At 41.0% G+C, this 20,400-nt stretch overlaps 1 protein-coding gene across 5 annotated transcripts in view; it reads right to left on the minus strand.

Moving 5' to 3' along the window:
• The window catches only part of ANKRD12 (ankyrin repeat domain 12), a 114,794-nt gene extending 95,316 nt beyond the window's left edge, over positions 1-19,478 (minus strand). For 3 of the 5 annotated variants that reach the window (XM_061595481.1, XM_061595488.1, XM_061595507.1), the window contains exon 1: positions 18,779-19,298. The gene's annotated coding sequence lies outside the window, so the exon portion shown is untranslated. Of the gene's footprint in view, positions 1-6,845; positions 6,893-18,778; positions 19,299-19,458 lie in introns of those variants that run through there. The other 2 variants (XM_061595512.1, XM_061595497.1) reach the window with 2 other exon arrangements.
• Between the last annotated feature and the right edge of the window lie 922 nt (positions 19,479-20,400).

Raw genomic sequence — 20,400 nt, forward strand, 5'->3', positions numbered from 1 at the left:
AGTCACAGGTGAGTGTCTTTAAACAACTTTGACTAGTATGCTAGCTGTGTTCTCTCTTAGATAAGTCAGACCTGGCCACAGTTATACATGCCTTGGTAATTTTCAGGTTTCATTCTTACAATTTGTTTACAACTCAGTTCAATGTGCTTTTAAAAACAAATTAACACACCTGTAAAGCACTAAACCACTGAGAACTGGATACTTGAATTATGTCGTTCAAAGACAGCCCTCTTGGACATCAACATCTGATACCATGCACTGGGTGCTCTTGCCAACTAAAGCTTGATAGGAATGTACCAGTAACAGGGCCCTCTCAGTCATGGTGCAACTCTGGGAAATGGAAGGAGATCGAACTAGCCCAGATGCTGTACTCTTTCAAGAGCCAGGTGAAAACATGGCTTTTTCAGAAGGCTTTTGGGACTGAGACTTTCTGAATATTAATTCTTTGCTTCTGATTTGCTGGGTGTTGTTAGTTTCTAACAGTTTCCACCATTATATTGTTTTTGTTCTTGTATTGCTTTTATTTTTATTTTTAACTGATGACATACTTAATTCGTCTATAAACTGCCTTGCGTTTTTTTTATGAAGAAAGGTAAGATATGTTTTTAAAATAAATCTTTCAGATACCATTTATGATTACAGAAACAAACGTGAGTTATGCTACTATTTTCAAGGGGATATAAATAAGAATAAGTATAAGTTCAGGAGAGCTAATCTTTAAGTACAGTTTAGAACAATAGTAATCAAATATTGACTATCTAGATTTATTGCTACTTATAGGGGTGGGGTTTTTTTAAGCTTTATTCTCTTAAGTGTTTTTTTGTTGTTGCTGCATTATACTGGGTGACATCCAAAATGTCTACTTGCTTGCGCAATGGAAATCCCCAGTGTCCCTCCAACACTACAGAAAATATTTTGTGGTGCACCTGCAGGGGGGAGTCCCATTGCATGAACAAATGCCCATTGGCACTATGTTGGATCTCACTCACTGTTTCTAAGTCCAGATAATGGACCCTTCCTTTTATTTACTATAACATTCATGGTTTCTATTTTCTTTATTTATATGCCACATTTCAACCAGCATTTCAGGGCAGTTCTCATAAATAAAAATAAAACATTTAAAGAATAATAAATAAATAGAATAAAAATACAATAAACTGCCTTAAAAGGAAAATCAAAGGCATTTGCTTGAGGGCATGCTTCCTAGTCACCATCACTTTAGATAGGAGCACACAAAGGAGAGCCTCCAAAGATTCTTTCAGTGCACAAACAGGATAATATGGGTCCTTGAGATACCCAGGTAACTAGGCACTTTAAATTCTGCTCAGAAATGGAGCAGGAGACAATGCAGCTCTTTAACCACTGGCAAAATCTATTCCTAACAATTGGTCTTAGTCTAGCAGCTACATTTTGGATTAATAGTGGGTTGAATCCAATGGTGTCTGTATGCAAGCAGAACAGACTTCCATTTGCACAATGGGACTTCTCCTTCCTCTCCTTCCCCATCTCCCACACCCCCAAATCTGCTCCAGGGAGTTGGGGACCTACCAGAACAGATCTGGGGCAAACATGGGGGGGTGACGAAAGGGAAGTCCACCTGCACAGTATTGGATCTCACCCACTAGTTTCTGAGCAGTCTTCAAAAGGTAGCCCTACACATGCATTGCAGCAGTCTAACTGGAAGGTTACCAGAGCACAGACAATAATTTTCAACTTATTTTATTTCTATTTTAACTAGCAAAATTAACATATTTAAATGAAGGCTGAAACATTTAAATCAATTAAAGATCTAATTAACTAAAGGTGTCCCTTTTTAAAAAATTATGTAAAAAACTGCACACAGCAGCCACCATCATAGCAGATGCATTCTCCCTTAACTATTAAGGAACACCTCTTCTAAACTAGTTCATGTAGCAATATATAGACACACCATCTAAAAGCAACAAATTATATTTTCCCCCTCAAAATGAGTTTTGCATACCAATTTGTGTAGATCAAATTGATAAAACATTTTATTATCACCTAAGATTTATTAAATAAGGTGACAGCTCTAATTTAAATCGTTTAGGATGTGACAGTTTGTAACTCCATCTCCAAAACTGGCTATATGTGCAACTAAATAAACTAAGGCATTTATACTTTTAATTTTCTTAAATATAAACAGCACAATGTGCAAAGTTAAGTTCATCTCTCACCTTTCTACACTTAGTTTCAAAGGCAGCTCCCAAACAAAATTAAAAATTACAAACAGAATAAAACAATTAAGAGTTAAAATAATATTGTATCTAAAAGTCAATTAAAATTCAACAGCAATAGCAATAAAACCAGCAGATTGAAATTAAATATTACTAAAAGTTTAGGAATATAAACATTTCAAACTGGTGACTAAAGATAAAGCAGACAGTGGTTGTATGTCTTGGGAGGATGTACTATAGTCAGGGGCTCTGTAACAGAGAACGCCTTGTCCCTTCTAACACAGGCCTAATCTCAAAGGACTTCCAGAGAAGGGCTTCAGTTGATCATCTCTGTGCATGAGCAGATTTATATAAAAGAGGTCAACTTTCATGCCTTCAGATACCTTTGCTCCAATTGGTTAGGGCTTTATAGGTCTAAACTAATACAAACTGCATTCAGAATCAAGAAACAAACTGGAAAGAGATCTTTCAATAACGGTAAGATGTCCCACATGACAAGTCTCGGTTACTAATCTGGCCACCATTTTCTGTACCAATTGTATTTTCAGAACACTTTCCACTGACACCCTCACAGATAGCATATATTGCAGTAGTCTAGCCTGGATAATGGGCAACCAAGGCAAGATTCTGGTTGTCCAGAAGAGGTTGCAACTACGGTTATCAATCAATGATTAACAAGCAGACTATGCTAAACTTCACTTGAGCAAAGTTGGACCTATGAGCACCCCAAGCTACAAAGACAGAATACTTCCAGATGGAGGTGTTATCTTGCAAACAGGCTGTTAAAATGCAGTGTGTGTGTGTGTGTGTGTGCAAGTGGCACAAGCGCACCCACACAGTCCCATTTTGTAAGTTATTATATTTGTTGCGACCCTGCCACATGCTGTCCAAACTAGCGGGCAGAGCTTGATGGAATGCATCCAAGATGTTGGATTTTTTTTGCCCCTCCCTATAATCATTCCTCCCATGCCCTCAATTTCTGCCCCCCCCCAGGAAGTGCACAAAAGCACAAGAGCAAACATTATCAGCCTTATGTTTCACAATGGAGAAAAATGGAGGCTTGCGCTTTTTAGAGAGTAAGGCCAATTTCCATTTCCATTTGATATTTAAAAAATATTTTTAAGATTCAGGTCTTGCAATGTCTCTGTTTCCTCAGGACTCTGAGCCCTTCCCTCCTGGCTATTAGGCTAGCTTAAGCCATGTGATCAATTCAGTTCCTTCTTTTCTTGCTGTTGAAACACAGTACTGTACATGGGGGGGGGGACAAAGAGCATGACCAGCTACATAGGTGGGCCCTGCTGGAACAGGGTGCAGCTCCCAGGAAGCCATGGTGTCCATGAAGTCCCGAGGCACCCCATGAGGATGGCCTCCGAATGTACACTGAAGTCCCCCAATACCAACAAGTTTGGGGACTGCACACGGACATCCGAGACCACCTCCAGCACCTCAGCTAGGGAGTCTGTTGTGCAGCGGACCGGGGTGGACGATACATGAGCAGAATCCCTAGATTGCCCTGTGGGCCCAACCTCCAGTACATGCCATCAGCAACCTTGGGCCAGTCACGTAGATGAGGCCTGGTGAGAACCAGGGACCTTCAGTAAATAACCTTCACTCCCCCTCCCTGACTACCGGCCCTCGGCTGCTGTGCATACAGGAACCCAGCCGGACACATGGCTGCAAGGACAGGAGCAGTGGCCTCATCCAGCCAGGTTTCCATAATACAAGCCATACCACCATTATGGCATCACATGATTGGCGGGTGGGGGTACGAGTCTGCCAAAATTCCTTGCCCTTCGCCCTTCCCTTAAGTCTCTGCAATCAAAAACTTGAAGGGGGAGGGGGAAATTTTGGAAAAGCCAAGTCTCGTCCCTCTCCCTTTTAAGTCTCTGATCACCAGATGTAATAATATAGGTCATTTGACCAAGCCAATCCCTATCCAGGAGGATGTTAAGCTGGGCTGTGTCTTAGCCCCTACTTTATTCAATTTTTATGTAAATTCATTGGTTACTTCTCTGGCACAGATTCCATCACACCCTCCGACTCTCGCCAATAAACCGTTATCCATATTACTTAATGCAGACGATGCAGTGTTGTTATCGCTGACAAGCATCGGTCTGCGCTGACTACTTCGAGCGTTGGCGGATCATTGTGCCAAGGACTGGCTAATTATTAACCATGACAAGACAAAAGTGCTTGTGTTTACCAAAAAAAAGGCGAGACACGTTTGGCATCTCAGTGACCTCCCAACTGAGCAGGTTTCTTCATACTGATACCTGGGAGTGACCTTTCATGCCTCGGGAGCATGGCATCTTCACGCAAAGAATGCCATTACCACCGCTAGGAGGAATTCGAAGGCTCTTTTGTCATTCTTCTATACTAAGGGAGGACAATATATCCCCTCCGCCATTCAAGTCTTCGTAGCTAAGGTCATTTCTCAAATGCTTTATGGCTCTCAGGCGTTGGTTTTCTCTAAATCTGTTTCTTTTGAATCTATACAAACTAAATTCTTGAGGTCTATTTTTGGGATACCCCCATGTGTCTCTAATTACACTCTAAGACTGGAAGCCAGCCTGCCCACTATCGAAGCCCGCATTTGGAAGCTCAAAGCAAAGTTCTGGTTAAAGTTGCAGTTTCACCCTGTGGGTCTGGCCCCTCTAGTACTTCGACACATATCAATCTACCTGGCATAAGCTACTGATTAGGAAATTTGCAACCCTTGGCTTTTCCCTCCTCATCATCTCCACGCTAGGGTTCTCTAAAGCTTGGTCAGCTATTTCTCAACATATAATGGATATAGAACTTCAAACCCACTTATCACTGACCATATACAAACCTGCTGTTACCATCTTTCCCAGGGGTTTTGCACCTGCGCAATACCTCAGCAAGCTTCCCAACGCCAGATATAGAAAAGTATTTACAATGGCGAGATTTTATGTACTCCCATCAGCTCTCCTCAATGGCAGATATCACATAATTCCGCGTGCAGAGCAGTTGTGTCCGTGCGGGATGGGAGTTGAGATAATCTCTCATGTGCTTTTATCCTGCTCTATTTATCATGACATTCGCACTACCAATATAACTCCTATTATGCAATCGATTCCTGGCTGGGATTCCGCTTTTTACACCAGTTATCTGCTATCGGACAATTATCCTCAAATCGCATATACTGTTGCAAGGTTCTGTATTATGGCCACTACCATTCGCAAAATGTTGTTTACTTAAACGTCTATTTAGTCTTGGCTTTGCTAACTCTGGCATGATTTTAAATAGTTTTAATTGATGTTTGATGTTTTGTATTGGTCACAGACCGTAATAATAAAATTCATTCATTCAGTCAGTCTCTGATCACAGAGAATGAAAAGGGAAACATGCGGAGACTTGGAAAAGGCTTTAAGACAGCCCCCACTCTCCCATTAGAGCAAACGGGAGTGCAAGAGCTATCTTAAGGCCTTTGCAAAAGTCCCTTTGAAGCACAAGCTGCTTCAAAGGATGCTTTTGCACAGGGCTTTAATCCCCACTCAGCTAATGGGAATAATGGATTGCCTTCAAGTCGATTCCGATTTATGGGCGACCCTATGAATAGGGTTTTCACGGTAAGTGGTATTCAGAGGGAGTTTACCATTGCCTTTCTCTGAGGCTGAGAGGCAGTGACTGGCCCAAGGTCACCCAGTGAGCTTCATGGCTGTGTGGGGATTCAAACCCTGGTCTCCCAGGTCATAATCCAACACCTTAACCACTACGCTGAGCGGGGATTAAATCCTGCTGCTTTGGTTGCACAATCTTGTTCCCTGCTGGGATCAGGATCACACAGCCAAGGCAGTATTAAACTCTGTCCTCTTACCCATCAGCTGACATCACTAGTAACATCAGCTGATGGGCATGGTTTGAGCAGAATGGCCTCAGGGGCCAAATAGGACCCCCTGGGGGGTAATAATTGGCCAGGAGGTTGGAGGTTCCTCATCCCTGACATAGGTGGGCTCTCAAAAATAACTGGATAGCCTAAGTAATATTGGGTTTCCCCTGCTATTTGCAATTAAATATATACAAATTCTTACTGTCATCTGAGATAAGTACTGCTTTCACAAAATTGTGTACAAGTGACAAATGTCTAAATATTTTTGTTCTTACCGTTAAGCAGACACATGTCTATAGAACAAACATCACAAGGTATTAGAATGTTTTTCTACAGAGAATGTAAAAAATATTGTTATCAGATTGTATCCAACATAGCGCTAAATCAGGCTCCCGTCAGGCCAAGGATTACAACCAGTGCAACAGGTCTTCCCCCTTTCTCTCCCAAATCTGTTCTAGGGGTTCCCCCAACCCACTAGAGCAGATTTGGGGTCACATGAGGAGAGGCGTGGAAGTCCCATTATCTTAGTGGTGATCATAAGGACATATCAGAAGAACACAACCCATTATTCTTATTATTATTAATAAGATTTTTATCCCACCCTTCCTCCCAAAGGAATCAAGGGAAGCAACCCCCCCAAATACAAAAATGTTAAAAACATTTTAAAACAAACCTAACACCCTCAGAACTAATAATTTCAAAGTTGCCAGAATTAGTCTTTCAACTACCACATGTCTGGATGAACAGGAACGTCTTTAAATTCCACCTAAACGTTAATAATGAAGGGGGAGATGTACCTCACCAAGAAGAGCAGCGTTACCAGTGGAAGGCCACTAACCAAAAGGTCCTGTCGCAGATCAAGGCCAGCAGCACTACCAACACGGCCTCCCCAGCCAACTGCAAGGTCTGAGCCAGTTAGAAGCAATCAATTTGAGCTGATGTCTTGCATACTTGCTTGGGGGTAGGCCCCTATAGAACACAGGAGTATTATTTTCAAGTACACATGCTTAAAACTGAGCTGTACAATACATAGCAATGTGTTGTTGACACATGGTTACCAACAAGCTGGCTTGGCTCCTTGGCTTAAACAGCCCGAGAGTTTGCATTGGTATGAAACACTGATGTGAGAAAAGAACCAAAGGGCCAGATTTTTTTTAATGCAATGTAGCATTCAGATGCTCTCTTTACAGCAACCATTACATTCATTATCATCTTCCTAAATGGGAACTACTCTGTTTATATATTGCCATTATTTGAATTACATTTGATATGCCTACTTTGGATGGCCCCCTTTAGGATGCACACCTTAACGTGGTGAGGGGGTTTGAGAGTGTTGAAGAAGCTGAGAGCAATGCCGTCAGGAGTCTAGACCAAGGCTAGACTCCTAGCAGGGGCACCCATGGCGGAATGGAAAAGCTGAGACACCAGCCTAAGATGCATCCAAACTCAGAGGAAGGCAATGGTAAACCACCTCTGAATACCTCTTACCACAAAAACCCTATGAACAGAGTATCCAAAATGCAATACGAGATAGTGCTGGAAGATGAGACCCCCAGGTCAGAAGGCACTCACCAAGCTACTGGGGAAGAACAAAGGACAAGTACGAGTAGCGCTGTGACTAATGACGCAGCTGGGTCAAAGCCGAAAGGAAGCCCAGAGGCTGATGTGCACAGATGCAAAAGGAGAGTCTGGAGTTGTACGACACACACAGTAGGAACATGGAATGTGAGAAGCATGAACCAGGGAAAGTCAGAAATTGTCAAGCAAGAAATGGAGCGTATCAACATTACAATACTTGGCGTGAGTGAATTAAAATGGACTGGAATGGGACATTTTCAATCAGGCAACTACAAAATATTTTATGCAGGAAATGAGGAATCAAGAAGAAACGGGGTTGCTTTAATAGCGAGAAGTGATGTAGCAAAAGCAATTAGGAGCTACAACGCAAGGTCTGAGCGAGTGATATCAATGAGATTAAGAGGGAAACCTATTAACATAACCATCATCCAAGTCTACGCTCCAACATCAAACGCAGAAGAGGAATTGGAGAGATTTTAGGCAAAAGTACAGGAGGAAATTGATCACACACCAAAACAAGATATGATGATAATCATGGGGGACTGGAATGCAAAAGTAGGGAACAGAGAAGAACTAGGAATTGTGGGGAAATGGGGCTTAGGTGACAGAAATGAAGCAGGAGAAAGACTTATTGAATTCTGTGAAGCCAATGACTTGTTTCTTGCCAACACATTTTTTGAGCAACCAAAAAGGCGACTGTACACGTGGACATCACCAGATGGTCAATATAGGAGTCAAATTGATTATATAATTGGAAACAGAAGATGGAGAAGTTCCATACTTTCTGCAAAAACAAGACCAGGAGCAGACTGCGGTACAGATCATGAACTGATTGTATCGAAAATCAGAGTAAAGATAAAGAAGAACAACAAAGCACTCATAATGCCAAAATACAATTTAAATAACATCCCAGAAGCATATAAAGATCAAATAAGGAACAGGTTTGAGGCTTTAAACTTAGTTGACAGAGAACCAGAAGAACTATGGAATGAAGTCAGACTCATGATCAGGGAAGAATGCAAAAAGACAATACCTCTTGTTAAAAAGAGAGAAAGACCTCAATGGATGACTGAAGAAACTCTTAAAATGGTTAAAGAGAGAAGGAAAGCAAAAGCAAAAGGAGACAGAAACATGGTCAGAACCCTAAATGCAACTATACAACAACTAATACGTAGGGACAAAGAAAACTATTACAATAGTTATTGTATAGAAATAGAAAAGGACAACAAAATGGGAAGAACAAGAGCCCTATTCCAAAAGATTAGAGAAATGAAAGGGAAATTTAAACCACGAGTAGGGATGTTGAATAATCAACAGGGGAACACACTGACTGACTGAGATGAAATAAAAGGAAGATGGAAGCAATACAATGAAGAACTCTATAAAAGAGATGACAGGATGACAGATTCATTCATGGAGGAACCATATGATGAAGAACCAGACATTTTAGAATGTGAGGTGAAAGCTGTTCTTAAAATTCTTGGAAGAAACAAATCACCAGGAATAGATGGAATACCAATAGAGTTGCTACAAGCTACTGAGACGGAATCTGTCCAAATTTTGACAAGAATTTGTCAAGAAATATGGAAAACTAAACAATGGCCCACAGACTGGAAGCGTTCAAAATATATCCCACTTCCAAAGAAAGGGGATCCCAGAGAATGCAGTAATTACCAAACTATTGCCTTAATATCCATGCAAGTAAAGTTATGCTCAAGATTCTACAACAAAGGCTCTTACCATATATGGAGTGAGAAATGCCAGACGTCCAAGCTGGATTTAGAAAGGGAAGAGGCACCAGAGATCATATTGCAAACATACGTTGGATAATGGAACAGAGCAAGGAATTTCAGAAGAAAATCACCCTGTGCTTTATAGACTACATCAAAGCCTTTGACTGCGTACATCATGAAAAACTATGGAATGCTTTAAAAGAAATGGGGGTGCCACAGCATCTGATTGTCCTGATGTGCAACCTATACTCTGGACAAGAGGCTACTGTAAGGACAGAATATGGAGAAACCGATTGGTTCCCCGTCGGAAAGGGTGTGAGACGGGTGTATTTTATCACCCTATTTGTTTAATCTGTACGCAGAACATATCATACGGAAAGCGGGATTGGACCAATATGAAGGAGGTGTGAAAATTGGAGGGAGAAACATCAATAATTTAAGAAATGCAGACGATACCATACTACTAGCAGAAACCAGTAATGATTTTAAACGAATGCTGATGAAAGTTAAAGAGGAAAGCACAAAAGCAGGACTACAGCTGAACGTCAAAAAGACTAAAGTAATGACAACAGAAGATTTATGTAACTTTAAAGTTGACAATGAGAACATTGAACTTGTCAAGGATTATCAATACCTTGGCACAGTCATTAACCAAAATGGAGACGATGGTCAAGAAATCAGAAGAAGGATAGGTTTGGGGAGGGCTGCTATGAGAGAACTAGAAAAGGTCCTCAAATGCAAAGATGTATCACTGAACACCAAAGTCAGGATCATTCAGACCATGGTATTTCCGATGTCTATGTATGGATGTGAAAGTTGGACAGTGAAAAAGGCAGATAAGAGAAAAATCAACTCATTTGAAATGTGGTGCTGGAGGAGAGCTTTGCGCATACCATGGACTGCGAAAAAGACAAATATTTGGGTGTTAGATCAAATTAAACCAGAACTATCACCTGAAGCTAAAATGATGAAACTGAGGTTATCATACTTTGGACACATCATGAGAAGGCATGATTCACTAGAAAAGACAATAATGCTGGGAAAAACAGAAGGGAGTAGAAAAAGAGGAAGGCCAAACAAGAGATGGATCGATTCCATAAAGGAAGCTACAGACCTGAACTTACAAGATCTGAGCAGGGTGGTTCAGGACAGATGCTTTTGGAGGTCGCTGATTCATAGGGTTGCCATAAGTCGTAATCGACTTGAAGGCACATAACAACAACAACAAACTTTGGATTGGGTCATACTCCCTCTGAAAGAGCAGGTTTGTGGTTTGGGAGTACTCCTGGATCTATCTTTGTCACTAGAAGCCCAGTGAGCTCAGTGGCTAGGAGTGCCTTTTACCAGCTTCGGCTGGTAAGACATAGGCAGCTGTTTCTGGACTGGGATAGCCTACCCACTTTTGTCCTTGCACTGGTAACCTCCAGGCTAGATTATTGTAATGCACTCTATGTGGGGCTACCCCTGAGGTTGGTCCAGAAGCTGCAGCTGGTACAAAATGCTACGGCGTGACTGCTCACTGGGGCAGGATATTGCCAACATGTTACCCCGCTACTGAAAGAATTGCACTGTTTGCCCATTAGCTACTGGGCCAAGTTCAAGGTTTGGGTACTGGTGTTCAAAGCCCTATGCAGCTTGGGATCAATATACCTGAAAGACTGTCTTACCCCTTATATATCCAGTCGATCATTACGCTCTGTAGGTGAGGGCCTCCTGCAGATGCCATCTCTTCCGTTCAACATAAAAAGCAGATTTTTAGTGTTATGCACCTACCCTTTGGAATTCCCTCCCCTTAGACAAGTACCCTCTCTGATATCTTTTCCGCATCTATTGAAGACATTCCTCTTTCAATGAGCCTTTTAAGTAAAGACTATCCCAGTCTGCATTTGTTTTGAAATTGCTTTTTAATTTTTTTTTTTTTACAGGTTTAAGATGTTTTGTTTTTGAAATGTTTTATGGTATTTTAAGTTGTTTGCCGCCCTGGGGTCCTTCTGGGAGTAAGGGTGGGATACAAATTTAATAAATACTAATAACAATAACAAAAATGATTTATGCTATACATGGTTGCAAAATTCCTTATTTAGTTATACTTGCACTACTTGAATTTAAAATGAATAATTTAACATGTTAAAGCATTTAGCTCTTAAAGTGTTTTTTAAAACACAATTGTTTAGCTATTTAGAAGTAAAAACAAAGCTTAGTTTATTATTACTTGTTTCACTCTATATACTGTTAATTTAACAATATTTTTGGCAGATGCATATCAATACTGCTACACTGGAAAATGCCAGAATGTTTTGCAACAGATTGTTCATGCAGAAAACATGGGTGGTAACATAAGTGTTGTCTCTTTGAATACTAAACAAGGGAAAACAGTTTAGTGCAAAATTACCTGATTTTCCTAGCTGTTTATTAAATTCACACAAAAGCTTATGATTAGAAGGTTCCCACCACCCATCTGAAAATCAGGCCAAGTGTTTCATGCAGCACTTGTTACGGCTAATTCTCAGCGACTTCTTTCTTCCAGTGCATTTAACTCTTGTCATTTTTTTCTAATAACAGAAGTTAGAACAATCTTTACAGGATTGTAAAGCTTGCTCCAGAAGAGAGAGCAGCAAAGTGTTATGTTACCCTCAAACTCTGCAACTGTGACCACTAACTATCCAGATTGTGAAAATATTCAGGTGGTGGTGATGCAGAAACAAACACCAGCAATATTATTGTAGCATCACAAACGTCAAGCCAAGCACTTAGCACAGTGATATACAAATACTATACTTGCCCTTTTCAAAAGTTGAGGGTTTTCACAAGATGGATCAAATCAAATGTTTTCCTGGAAATTACTCAAATTGCACTTCCTACCAAAGGAGGTGAATTCAGCAGGTATGTTATCACCAATAAAGCTAAAGCAAGGGTCACCAACCTTTTGGGGCCAGAGGCACATCTCAAATTTTGAGAGAGTACTGGGGTCACCAGTCACAAAACTGCTTCCATGGGCGGGAATGGCATAACACAAAATTAGGTTAGTCAGGTTTAAGCTTTTCCCAAACTGAATTTCCATGCTAGAAAAGGCTTGACCTATAGAATTTCTGCCTGCCATACATCTGTTAAGGGCATAATAACCATGTTTTTCTCCAATGTCAATCTTAAACCAAAGCCAAGGATGCCATCCTATACCAACTTACTTAGAAGTAACCCTCATTAAACGCACAGACACTTAAGTAGATGTGTATACCAATGCACTTACAAGTTAAATCTACAGTGAATTCTTAATAAGTTCCTGGTCATTAGTTACTGCAAAGGAGAAAACATGCCTAAGCCTCTTTGCAAAGTTCTCACATTTGCGTTTTGGGGTGAGGGGAATTCTTTAACATTCATCCACACTTACTTTGTAGCGGTATTTGCAGAAAATGATTTATAGGCACTACCTGATCTCAGGAGAAGCCAACACAGGAACGATCATTCTGGCTACTAGGGAAACAGGAAGGGCAAACTATAGAAACAAAGTCAAGAAGAAAAAGTGCACTAAAAGGGAGGGGAAATGGCAGTTCTTTAGGACCCCAAGGATTCCTACTGCCTGGTGTCCAAACAACTCACTTATCAATCTCAGCTCTGACTTTGCTCAGGAGCAGCCAGGATGGCTCATTTCACAAAAATCACTTAAAAGGGGACCTGTACATTTTGCTCCATAACTTTCTTTCTAGGAGGGCTAGAAACTTACTCTTTTTTAAAAAAATGAAGGCTCAGATTCTGGGCTACCTGCTGGAAGTGCCACTGAAGGCCTTCATAGGTGCCATGGTGCAAATAGGTGACAAGTTGGCAACCCCTCAGCTGGATTGACTCATTAGTGTTCTACAGGATTCCACAAATCAGCTCACTGAGTGCAAGTATCCTGGGCGCACATAGATTCTCCCCTCCCCACAATTCTCCAAGAACTGCAGAATACTCAAAGTCTTATGTCACTTTTGAAGCAGGCAGAATTTCAGCACAGTGTAATGGAGTGAACCACTCACTCCCACAAGAACATGTGTAGTAGCATTATCCCTCATGGTGATCTTTTTGAGCAAGGGGAATAAAAATTTAAAATATTAAAATACTTATTTTAAATTATATTTCATAGTCTTAAAAAATCAATTTGAATAAATGTGTTTAAATACTAACCAGGTATACAAAGAGATGTGAATTTAATATAAATATGTTAATATTTAATATATATTTTTTAAAAATCATGACTGTATCAATCTGATTGACTTAAACCGTTCTTCCATATAAAAATAGAACCATGGAAGGGAAATCTGATTCCTGAGGTTAAACATTATGAGATGATGCAGCAAAGTTCTGCTATAGCAAACCATGGTCTGAGGGGCATAAGCTTACAAGAGCATTGGGCTCACATACTACATCTCCTCCTCCTCTGGGTGACACAGAAGGAAACTGAAAGCTTCTACTTTTGAATAAACAGCTATTTCCCATTATGCTTAAGCTGCAAAACAAACCAGGATCTGGAAGTAGAGGGCCTTCTCAAAGGTGGACATGATGCTCAAAGTGCACTTTCTACCAGGCAGTTCCTGTCTCCAGCCAGAAAAGACACTGCCAGAATCTAAGAGTGTTTGTAGTCACAGGCCTCACTTGTGAGTTCCAAGGTTAAGTTTCTGGGCCTTACAGCAGAGGTTCAAAGCTCACAGGATTCAGAGATATCCCTATTCACAAGCATTTGAAAAAGCTCACACTCCAATCTCAGCTTGCCTAAATGCTGAGGTTGGGACCTTAGCGTGCCCCTGTCAACAGGTTAGGTGGACGGCAACTGGACGCAGTACCTTCTCAGTGGTGGTGCCCTGTTTATGGACTGCTCTCCTCAGGAAGGCTCACCTGGAGCCAACTGCTTTTTTTCCTGGTACCAGACAAAGCCGTCTCTATTTTCCCAAGCCTTTATATTTTTAACCTGTGGTGGAATGGTTTTAATTGCTGCTTTTTATGCTGCTGTTTATATACTATTGCATATTATCTGCTTTCATGTTGTTGTTTTCCAGCTGACTTAAGGCAGGTACTCCTAGAAAATTTTGTTTACATCAAAGGATGGAATACAAATAAACCCTTACTCAGGAATAAATACCACGTTATTTAGTGGGATTAACTTCGAAGTAAAGGACAGACTTTGCTCATTATACACGTAGAACCACAGTACAATATAGTGTGAGTGTTTAATGAGGTTTGCTTCTGGATAAGTGGGTACAGGATGGCAACCTAGCCTTTGGTTTAGGGTTGACACTGGACCCAGTTCTTTCCCCCCGTTAAGAACCACAATCTCTCGGGATTAACATGCAAAAACACACGACACTAGCTTCTGCATAGACAACTGAGCACTGGTTCAAGATAGTTTGAAGACATTTTTGTTACAATAGCTTCTCCCAGCTAGACGAATAGGTCTCTGCCATGAGTGAGTACTTTGTATTGTTTTTGAAAATATAAATACTGTTTTCTGTTTTGTTTGGAACTGTTTTTACTATACCTTATATATTGCCCTGAGACGCGTGTGTGTGTAAGGCGATGAATAATAAACAATAATTGTTCACCGCCCAGAGAGCTATGGCTAGTCGGGCAGTATATAAGTTTAATAAATAATAATAATAAATAATAATAATAATCACCCAGATGGACACACTAACTGTCACCCTGTACACTACTTGTGGATAATCACCTAGATCCAGGAGCTGGATTTCAGTCCCTATGCCAATTTGTCAGAACCTGCCTCTCATTAGCATGCCCCTAATTATATAATGCATGATCTATTGCATCACGTTGATAATGCTTGACCTCAAGAAGATATGCTTCTTTATTTAAACATGAAATCAATTATTTAATTCCATGGGTTTTTTAACAGAGCGTCGCCTCTTCCAGTTAAAGAAAATTACAGATGTCAGTTTAAAATGCTTGTATTTAGCCTTAATCTTAAAACAGTCTGAGAGAAACTGTCAATATTTAACAGCCTAATTTAAAAATACATCTTTTACCCATCCATTTGGGCTCCTTTAGGGAGGAAGGACAGGGTATAAATTAATTAAATAAATATATAATCCTGTATGCGGACAGAGAGAACCACACATAAATCTGTCACTTTTCTCTAGGCAGGTACCTGTGCAGTGCACATGACTTGCATAATGTGCGGTTCTAGATTACACTCCTAGATTGTAATAGTTCTGATTATTTACAAGCCAGTATGTTTTCATTGTCATAGCAACTCATTATATGCATGGAGGAACATACAAATGTCAGAAGGGGGGATTTGATTTAAATCAGAGAATGGATATGACTTTTTTTTTATAATATACATCCCCCTGGTCATGAGACAATCCTGAGGAAGCTTGTATAGGTATTCAAAATTCTGAGATAATGGAATTTCTGGATCCAGATAGAAAAGTTCATTCCAAAAACAGATGCAGTCTTTTGAATCACCAAGAAAATCCTTGAGCACCATAACAATGAAACTGAAAGATGTGGGAACATAATCATTTCCATCTCTGTCCCTTTTACACATACAATCCTGTATAAAAAAATATACAATGTTTAAATGTTTCAGATGGATAAGTATTTTTTTTTAGTGGCCAGTTGTTTTATTTATTACAACAAAAGAATCTGTGATTGTCACATTATAACTCTCCGCATACAGACAGACTCATTTATTTACTTATTTCATTTCAGGATTTATAAACCACTTCTCAACAAATATTTCCAAAGCAGTGTACAATAAGGGTATCAAAAGCAGAACGTATAAATAGAAATAAATCTATATATGGCAATTTAAAAACAAATACTGAAATCATGAAATTACACAAATTCACTATACACTATAAAATGGCTGGGTCACACTTTGGGGAAGACCCTCTTTAAAAGATAAGTTTTCCGTAGCTGGCTAAAAGCAAGAATGCTAGGTACTAGTTTAGTTTTAATTAGAAGCTGATTCCAGAACTTAAATTTCCACTTTTCATATGCCAGCCTCTACAGGTTTCTTTGATAACAAAGGAAAATCAATTACTGGATACATTTGGTGTGATTTTTTTTATTTTAGGAAGGAAGTGCTAATGCCACATTACAAGGTGCTAGAAATAGCAATGTGAAAGATCAGAAAACAATTGGGAAAATCGGGGGGGGGTCCTCTTTTTTCTGAAGCCTTCCCCCCCAAAAAACTGGAAAAAATGTAGCAAAACTGGAAAAAGCCAGTTTCCCCCTCCAAAAATCCATTTTTTTCTGGGCCTTCACATCTCTAGCTAGGAAGCCCTCATTTGGAACTGTGTTTAATTTTGGTCACTCACATTCAAGGGAAAACATAAAACAAGTTCAAAGAAAAGCAACAGGGCATCATAGGACACATGTTGGAAAGAAGGCAAGAGGACTAGGTCTCAGAGATAGAAATGGTTTGAGAAGTCATCTGAATGTGCTCTATAACTAGACTTAAAGGGATAACAGGAGGGGAAATTTAGGTCAATTATAACTACAGAAGCAACTAACAATTGTAATGTTTTCAATAAGTTCAGAACAGTGATCAGAAGCTGAAGAAAGTAGCAGTCTGTATATATTTAAATAGTCTTTGAGACAAGACCTTAGATTTTGCAGGCTCTCTTTAGGACCACAGAGATTACTACAATTGGCGGTTCTAGGCGAAATGGATTAGTATAGAATGAAGCCCCCTCCCAGTTCAATTAGTGTGTTTGCTTCCTACTCATGAACAACCTGCTGCTCTCTACATTTGAAACCAGGAAGAAATATCTTCCCAGCTTGGAAAGCTAGAAACCATGGGAGGCTGGGGAGAGTAGCTTTCCCCTTGTAGCGTTCAGCCTCATTCACTTACATGAGTCCTGAACATTATTTTACTAAGTTGTTGTTAAAACTATGAAATTTTGTAGCATACACCTACACCTATTATCTGTCTGTGGCATTCAGAAATAATTGTCTGTGTGGTGTATAGTAGAATGTACATAGAAAAGAGTTCTATTAAAATGTCAGTAGTACCTACTGGGATAAGGGTTTGTCCAAAGCACACAAAGATGCACAGCATCCACATCCAAGTCAAACTCTACAGGTTCTCAATACAGTGCATTTCCTATTTCTGCTCCACTTCTGACTTTTATGCTGTTCACTTTTAAACACCAAAGCAGAGGCCAAAGTCAAACAAAAGATACTGCACTCAAAATCTACAGCAGAGAAAACTGTACCTTAGATATAAAGCATAAAAAAATTCAAGGGTAGAAAACCAGCAAGTTACACACGTGTTGCACCAGGCTAGCCTTGTTGTTTGTAGGTTTGTCACCTAGTGTACGAATTTTTAAGCACAAGTCTTTACAATTATGCTGGCAATAGCTCTTCCCTGATGCTTCAGAGTCACCTTTTTTAAAATAACTTACTGGACATTCATTGTGGCCTTCTCTTTCACTCCCTTAGCAGCCTGTCGCGACACACGCAAACGCTGGCGCTCTCGCTCTCTCACACACACACACACACGATCACCACCGCCTCTTCCCTTTAGAAAGGGCTGACAATGCTGCAGACTAAAGCACTGTCCTATCAGCATTATCTTTATTATTGAACACGATGATCCTACCATCACAGCCCCTCTCCTAAAAAAACAATAATATAAGCCTCAGCATGGGGCGGAAAATACGAAAGAACACATATGAGAGAAACAGCCCCACAAGGAGGGAGAAGCAGTGACAGCAGCGGCAGCCATGGCTTCAGCTGCGGTAACAACAAGTGACAGCCTGGGAACGAGGGAGCAAAGGGCTACTGATGGACAGAGCTCCCTTCCTCTGACTGACAATCCTCGTGTACACCACCAGAAGGTTGCGGGGAGGGGGGCACTGAGGGAAGGTGTGTCAAGAGGAGCTCTCACCAAAATGGGTTGGTGCGTGTTCCACGAAGGCAAAGGGGTTGCAGTACCTCCATTACGAGAAAAGGCAGCGCACGAAAGGGGGTGGGAAAGGAAGGGGGAGTGTTCTCGCTCTCTCCTCTTTTCAAATGCACACCCGAAGCTCACTGAGAACAGACTGGAGCAAAAGCAGCCCACCTCGGTTACAGACAGCCACGACCCTCCACTGGGGAAGCCACAAGGAAGGTGGGTGGGCTGCCTTGCACACGCACACACAGACAGAAAGCGCCGAAAGGGGCAGATTACACACACCTCCACAACATAAAAGGTTGGACAGAGAGCCCCATTTGCAGAACGGAGAGTTTGACAGACACGTACATATTGCAGAACCATAGGCCATCACAAAACCATTGGAGCAGCTTTTTCTTCCTTAGGATCTCCTTTCCACCCTCACCCATAAAGGGGTGTCATTCACGTAACTGTAGTTACTCACTCGCTCGCTCCTTCCTCCCCCCCCCCCGAGTCTGCGGTGGCAATACTGGTGGTTTCCTCTGCTTACCTTTTCTCAGCGGAAGGGAGGCGGCTCTTCACGAGAAGCGCCGTCCTTTAGAAAAAATCCGAATTCCGCAGCCACCCCCTGCCAGTCAACGGTGCCTGGAGTCTCAACCCCGTTCCGAAAGACACGGCAAGAGTCAGGTTCTGACGACACCCCTTTTCTTCTCTCCCCCTCCCGTCAGCTCAGTCGTTCCCCTTTCGCTTCCTTCCCTCTACTTCCCCCTCCCTTTAAGCCCGTCAGAATGTCGGTTTGTGACTATCCACTCGGATTGGCTGAAGCGCCGCTCACATGATCGCAGACGGGGACAAGAAAGTGGTAGGCACGCGCCGTCGTCGTGAGCGTTAAAGAGAAAGGGGGAGGAAGGGTTTAGAGGACAGCTGAATATGAGCGAACGTCATAATCACCCTCTTTCAGAATTTCTCGGTATTCCCGATTAGAAACATTACTTTCTTCCTAGCGTACACACGGATGTAATGGAGAAAAGGGAATAGTGGGTCCTGACACGGTTAGAAGGCGGAGACAGAACGTAAGCGCTACTGCGCATGCGCAGACTACATCGTTTTCTTCTTGGGTGGCGCGGCTCGAACGTTCTGGAAGTACCAGGGACGGTGGTCTTCCAGACACAGACAGAAGGAAGAGGGAAGTGTGTCGACTTGGCTATCTCAGTTAAACTGAATACTAACCAAGACATCTTCGCCTCGGAGCCGCTCTTACAGGTCACTCCCTTCCCGAGGGAAAAGGCTTTCCAGCAGTGGTGACGCAGTGAGTTTTCATAAACACTGAACGCGCATGCGCGGCTGGTCTGTGTGGTGCCGCCGCATCCTAATAAAATCGCCAGAGAGAGGCGGTGTAACACAGATTCTTTTGTTGTAATAAATTGAAAATAATCTACGTTTTTTAAAAAAATCTTAACCATCTGAAATAGTCCTAATATTTAAAAACTGTATAATGTTTATTTTAGTTGCAGGAGTGTATGTGTGAAAGAGATGGAAATGATGGTATCCCCATATCTTCCAGTTTCATTGTTATGATACTCAAGGATTTTCTTGATCATTCAAGACTGCATCTGCCTTTGGAATGAACTTTTCTATCTGGATCCAGAAATTCCATTTTCTCGGAATTCTGAATACCTATACAAGCTTCCTCGTGATCATCTCATGACCCCGGGGGATGTATATTAAGAAAAAGTCATATCCATTCTCTGATTTAAATCAAATCCCCCCCTTCTGACATTCGTATATTCCTCCATGCATATAACGAGTTGCTATGAAACATACTGGCTTGTAAATAATCAGAACTATTACAATCTAGGAGTGTAATCTAGAACCACTCATTATGCACATCACGTGCACTGCACAGATACCTGCCTAGAGAAAAGTGATAATTTCTGTGTGGATTGTTTATTTATTAAATTTATACCCTGTCCTTCCTCCGAAAAGGAGCCCAAATGGATGGGTAAAAGATGTATTTGCTGTTCAATATTGACAGTTTCTCTTAAGACTGTTTTAAGATTAAGGTCAAATACAAGCATTTTAAACTGACATCTGTCTTTTTCTTTAATTTGAAGAGGTGACACTCCGTTAAAAAAAGCCATGGAATTAAATAATTGCTTTTATGTGTAAATA

Source organism: Rhineura floridana, chromosome 1 (genome assembly GCF_030035675.1).
Source record: "Rhineura floridana isolate rRhiFlo1 chromosome 1, rRhiFlo1.hap2, whole genome shotgun sequence".
Taxonomy (NCBI): Eukaryota; Metazoa; Chordata; class Lepidosauria; order Squamata; family Rhineuridae; genus Rhineura; species Rhineura floridana.